This window comes from Oncorhynchus gorbuscha, unplaced genomic scaffold, assembly GCF_021184085.1.
Source record: "Oncorhynchus gorbuscha isolate QuinsamMale2020 ecotype Even-year unplaced genomic scaffold, OgorEven_v1.0 Un_scaffold_14062, whole genome shotgun sequence".
Classification (NCBI taxonomy): Eukaryota; Metazoa; Chordata; class Actinopteri; order Salmoniformes; family Salmonidae; genus Oncorhynchus; species Oncorhynchus gorbuscha.
The window spans coordinates 1-6319 of record NW_025756108.1 but is presented as its reverse complement, the minus strand read 5'-3'; the positions used below and the strand labels follow the sequence as shown (position 1 = coordinate 6319).

At 50.2% G+C, this 6319-nt stretch overlaps 1 pseudogene; it reads right to left on the bottom strand.

Moving 5' to 3' along the window:
• Window positions 1-1598: 1598 nt before the first annotated feature.
• On the bottom strand, window positions 1599-6185 carry LOC124030696 (annotated as a pseudogene).
• Window positions 6186-6319: the final 134 nt, after the last annotated feature.

Genomic DNA, 6319 nt, shown 5'->3' with positions numbered 1-6319 from the left:
GAGGGAGGGACTGGAGCTACCAGACAGGGAGGCTGGGCTGGGGGAGGGACGAGGAGACTGGAGCTACCAGACAGGAGGCTGGGCTGGGAGGGACGAGGAGACTGGAGCTACCAGACAGGGACGGCTGGGGAAGGGACGGGGACTGGAGCTACCAGACAGGGAGGCTGGGCTGGGGGAGGAGACTGGAGCTACCAGACAGGGAGGCTGGGCTGGGGAGGGACGAGGAGACTGGAGCCTACCAGACAGGGAGGGGCTGGGGAGGGACGAGGAGACTGGAGCTACCAGACAGGGAGGCTGGGGGAGGGACAAGGAGACTGGAGCTACCAGACAGGAGACTGGGCTGGGGGAGGGAGACTGGAGCTACCAGACAGGAGGCTGGGCTGGGGGAGGGGACTGGAGCTACCAGACAGGGAGGCTGGGGGAGGGACGAGGAGACTGGAGCTACCAGACAGGGAGGCTGGGGAAGGGAGGAGGGACGAGGAGACTGGAGCTACCAGACAGGGAGGCTGGGGGAGGAACGAGGAGACTGGAGCTACCAGACAGGGAGACTGGGCTGGGGGAGGGACGAGGGGACTGGAGCTACCAGACAGGGAGACTGGGCTGGGGGAGGGACGAGGAGACTGGAGCTACCAGACAGGGAGGCTGGGCTGGGGGAGGGGACTGGAGCTACCAGACAGGGAGGCTGGGGGAGGGGACTGGAGCTACCAGACAGGGAGGCTGGGGGAGGGGACTGGAGCTACCAGACAGGGAGGCTGGGCTGGGGGAGGGACGAGGAGACTGGAGCTACCAGACAGGGAGACTGGGCTAAGGAGGAGGGGACTGGAGCTACCAGACAGGAGGCTGGGGAGGGAGAGGGACTGGAGCTACCAGACAGGGAGGCTGGGAAGGGAGGGGACTGGAGCTACCAGACAGGGAGGCTGGGCTGGGGAGGGACAGGGACTGGAGCTACCAGACAGGGAGGCTGGGGGAGGGACGAGGGACTGGAGCTACCAGACAGGGAGGCTTGGGCAGGGAGGAGGAGACTGGAGCTACCAGACAGGGAGGCTGGGAAGGAGGAGGGGACTGGAGCTACCAGACAGGGAGGCTGGGCTGGGGGAGGGACGAGGGACTGCAGCTACCAGACAGGGAGGCTGGGCTGGGGAGAGGACGAGGAGACTGGAGCTACCAGACAGGGAGGCTGGGCTGGGGGAGGGACGAGGAGACTGGAGCTACCAGACAGGGAGGCTGGGGGAGGGACGAGGAGACTGGCGCTACCAGACAGGGAGGCTTGGGAAGGGAGGAGGGGACTGGAGCTACCAGACAGGGAGGCTGGGCTGGGGGAGGGACGAGGAGACTGGAGCTACCAGACAGGGAGGCTGGGCTGGGGAGGACGAGGGACTGAGCCACCAGACAGGGAGGCTGGGGGAGGGACGAGGAGACTGGCGTACCAGACAGGGAGACTGGGGAAGGGAGGAGGGGACTGCAGCTATCAGACAGGGAGGCTTGGGAAGGGATGATGAGGTCATGGTGTAAGGGACGAGAAGGGGGAAAGACGAGGAGAGGAAAGGGGGCGTTGGGGTGAGTGGATCCTCCTCTGTTTGCTGAAAGTGCACCACTGTCCGTCGACGGCATCAAACGCCCTTTATTCCTCATCTCCTGTTACAAGGTAAAGTCACTATATGATTGGCCCTACAAGGGCGAGGAGTGTTCCCCTGGGACAATGCTTCTACGACAGGGCAGAGGAGGGCGGCACGCTGTTCTCGAGTGGGGGGCAGCGTGCTGCTGGTCTGAAACTGGTGGTCTGATCACCTTATCAAGGATAAAAAACACAGGTTTGGTTTAGAGCCTGAGGCCAGGTCGAGTGGAGTATAGGGAGGGTGAGTGATTGTTGTCAGGTATTCAGTCGGCAGTACAAGGCATGCATGGAACAGAACACCCTCTAACCCTGTCCTTCAGCTGGTCGGGAGTCGGGGGTGGTGGTCAGGTCCTAGCCCATGAAGCAGACAGGGCCCACCTCGAAACCGAACCGCTGGCTGGGTTCACCAAAGTCATTGAACATGACGTCGATGATGGGCACCTGGTCGATGCGAGGAGTGTTGATCTCCATCACCGCCTTGGAGTATCCTGACTTCAGCTGGAGAGGATAGAAGTGAAGACGGAGGAGGGGGAGAGTGGAAGGAAAGGCGGAGGAGGGGGAGAGTGGAAGGGAAGACGGAGGAGGGGGAGAGTGGAAGGAAGACGGAGGAGGGGGAGAGTGGAAGGAAAGGCGGAGGAGGGGAGAGTGGAAGGGAAGACGGAGGAGGGGGAGAGTGGAAGGGAAGACGGAGGAGGGTGGAGAGTGGAAAGAACGGAGGAGGGGGAGAGTGGAAGGGAAGACGGAGGAGGGGGAGAGTGGAAGGGAAGACGGAGGAGGGGGAGAGTGGAAGGGAAAGGTGAGGAGGGTGGGAAGGAAAGGCGGAGGAGGGGGAGAGGGAAGGGAAGGCGGAGGATGGTGGACAGTGGAGGGAAAGGTGAGGAGGGTGGAAGGGAAGGCGGAGGAGGGGGAGAGTGGAAGGGAAGACGGAGGAGGGGAGAGTGGAAGGGAAGGCGGAGGAGGGGAGAGTGGAAGGGAAGACGGAGGAGGGGGAGAGTGGAAGGGAAAGGAGAGGGAGGGTGGAAGGGAAGACGGAGGAGGGGAGAGTGGAAGGGAAAGGCGGAGGAGGGGGAGAGTGGAAGGGAAGATGGAGGAGGGGGTGGAAGGGAAGAAGCGGAGGAGGGGGAGAGTGGAAGGAAAGGTGAGGAGGGTGGGAAGGAAGACGGAGGAGGGGGAGGGTGGAAGGGAAAGGTGAGGAGGGTGGAAGGAAGGCGGAGGAGGGGGAGAGTGGAAGGAAGGTGAGGAGGGGGAGAGTGGAAGGGAAGACGGAGGAGGGGGAGAGTGGAAGGGAAAGGTGAGGGAGGGTGGAAGGAAGACGGAGGAGGGGGAGAGTGGAAGGGAAGACGGAGGGAGGGTGAGAGGAAGGACGGAGGGGAGGGTGGAGAGTGGAAGGGAAGCGGAGGAGGGTGAAGGAAGACGATGAGGTAGGAAGGCGGAGGAGGGAATGAAGAGGCGGAGAGGAAGGGCGGAGAGGAATGGCGGAGAGGTGGAATGGAACGGACGTGGAGGAGGAAGGGTGTGAAGGAAAGGCGGAGGAGGGGGTGGAAGGGAAGGTGATGGATGATGGTGAAAGGAAAGGAGGAGGAGGGGGGGTGGAAGGAAAGGCGGAGGAGGGGGGAGAGTGGAAGTGAAAGGCGGAGGAGAGGAAGGGGAAAGAGGGGGTGGGACAAGGGAGAGCGAGTTACTGTGGTGATCAAGATCTGATAAAGAACTACCAGTTACCAGGATCAATATAACCTGTATAGAAAATAACCTAAACACTGCATATAATATAACCTACAAACTGTATAGAATATAATTTACATACTGTATATAATATAACCTGTATATAATATAACCTGTATATAATATAACCTAAATACTCTATATAATATAACCTGTATATAATATAGCCTGTATATAATACAACCTAATTACTCTATATAATATAACCTGTATATAATATAACCTAAATACTCTATATAATATAACCTGTATATAATATAACCTGTATATAATATAACCTAAATACTCTATATAATATAACCTGTATATAATACAACCTAAATACTCTATGTAATATATCCTTTATATAATATAACCTGTATATAATACAACCTAATTACTCTATATAATATAACCTGTATATAATATAACCTGTATATAATATAACCTGTATATAATATAGCCTGTATATAATACAACCTAATTACTCTATATAATATATCCTGTATATAATATATCCTGTATATAATATAGCCTGTATATAATACAACCTAATTACTCTATATATTATAACCTGTATATAATATAACCTGTATATAATATAACCTAAATACTCTATATAATATAACCTGTATATAATATAACCTGTATATAATATAACCTGTATATAATAAAACCTGTATATAATATAACCTGTATATAATATAACCTGTATATAATATAACCTGTATATAATATAACGTGTATATAATAAACCCTAAATACTCTATACAATATAACCTGTATATAATATAACCTGTATATAATATAACCTGTATATAATATAACGTGTATATAATAAACCCTAAATACTCTATGTAATATAACCTGTATATAATATAACCTGTATATAATATAGCCTGTATATAATAAAACCTAAATACTCTATACAATATAACCTGTATATAATATAACCTGTATATAATATAACCTAAATACTCTATGTAATATAACCTGTATATAATACAACCTAATTACTCTATAACAATATATACCATATATAATATAACCTGTATATAATATAGCCTGTATATAATAAAACCTAAATACTCTATACAATATAACCTGTATATAATATAACCTGTATATAATATAACCTAAATACTCTATGTAATATAACCTGTATATAATACAACTAATTACTCTATAATATAACCTGTATATAATAAACCTGTATATAATATAGCCTGTATATAATAAAACCTAAATACAATATAACCTGTATATATAATATAACCTGTATATAATATAGCCTGTATATAATAAAACCTAAATACTCTATATAATATAACCTGTATATAATATAACCTGTATATAATAAAACAAAATACTCTATACAATATAACCTGTATATAATATAGCCTGTATATAATAAAACCTAAATACTCTACTTACAATATAACCTGTATATAATATATAGCCTGTATATAATAAAACCTAGTACTCTATACAATATAACCTGTATATAATATAGCCTGTATATAATAAAACCTAAATACTCTATACAATATGACCTGTATATAATATAGCCTGTATATAATAAAACCTAAATACTGTATATAATATAACCTGTATATAATATAGCCTGTATATAAAAAACCTAAATACTCTATACAACAACCTGTATATAATCTATACTGTGTCCTTACTGAGCATCCATCTGAAAGTGCCCTTGATGAGGGGTTGATTATCGTAGGACATCTCCTCGTCGTTATAACCCAGGAAGCGTAGAGCCAACATGTCGTGGCAAATCTGCCTTGGCATCGTACCAGGCTACAGACTGGTGGCAGATGTAGGTGAAATTCTGGACGGGCCGTTGAGCTGAGCAGCTTCAGGAGAGGTCATCTGGACCGTCTGGATGGTGTTCTCCTCCATGTCCACATGGTTCAACTGGGGGGGTAGAGGAGAGGGCAGAGGAGGAGGGAGAGAGGAGGAAGGGAGAGGGGGCAGAGGGGAGGTAGAGGGAGAGGGGGCAGAGGGGGAGGGGAGGGGAGGGGAGGTAGAGGAGAGGGGCAGAGGAGGAGGGGAGGCAGGAGGAGAGGGGGCAGAGGGGGAGGGAGGGGCAGAGGGGGAGGGAGAGGGAGGTGTAGAGGAGAGAGGGCAGAGGGGGAGGGTAGGGGTAGAGGAGAGAGGGCAGAGGGGGAGGGAGGGGGAGGGGGAGGGGGAGGTAGAGGAGAGAGGGCAGAGGAGGGAGAGGGAGGTGTGAGGGAGGGCAGAGGGGAGGGAGGGTAGAGGAGAGAGGGCAGAGGGGAGGGGAGGGGAGGGAGGGAGGGGTAGAGGAGAGAGGGCAGAGGGGGACGGGGAGGGAAGGGGAGGGGGAGGGGGAGGTAGAGGAGAGGGCAGGGGAGGGGAGGGGAGGAAGGGAGGGGGAGGTAGAGGAGAGGGGGCAGAGGGGGAGGGGGAGGTAGAGAAAGGGTGACAGTTGTCATTGAAAGTGACTGTGAATATCAGAAATCTATAACTGCTTTGAGAGGTGGATATTTTCTCCACTTACTATTTTTCCCCGTTTGAATTCACTGAACCATGATCCTGGAGACTCCTTGGGCCAGTTCGAGATTCTGACCTGTTACACAGACATAAAACAACAGGCTGACTGTTAATGTCTCTGAATAATATATATATATATATATATACAGAAAAGGTCTAACAGCGAGTGTGAACATGCAGGTTGTTCTTGTATCCATGGACACTATAGACATTGTTTCCCAGTGACGTACGCCAGCAGACTTCTTGTCGGGGTAGATACAGGTCTCTCCTCCAGCGGTGAAGTTACAGTAGACCTTGAAGGAGTCTCCGGTACAGCCCTGGTTAGGATCGATCCAGTATTCACCTGAACACCACAACACACATTACACACAGTCATAAACATGATGTACTGGGGCCCTATGGCAAGGGTATAAACATGATGTACTAGGGGCCCTATGGCAATGGTCATAAACATGATGTACTGGGGCCCTATGGCAA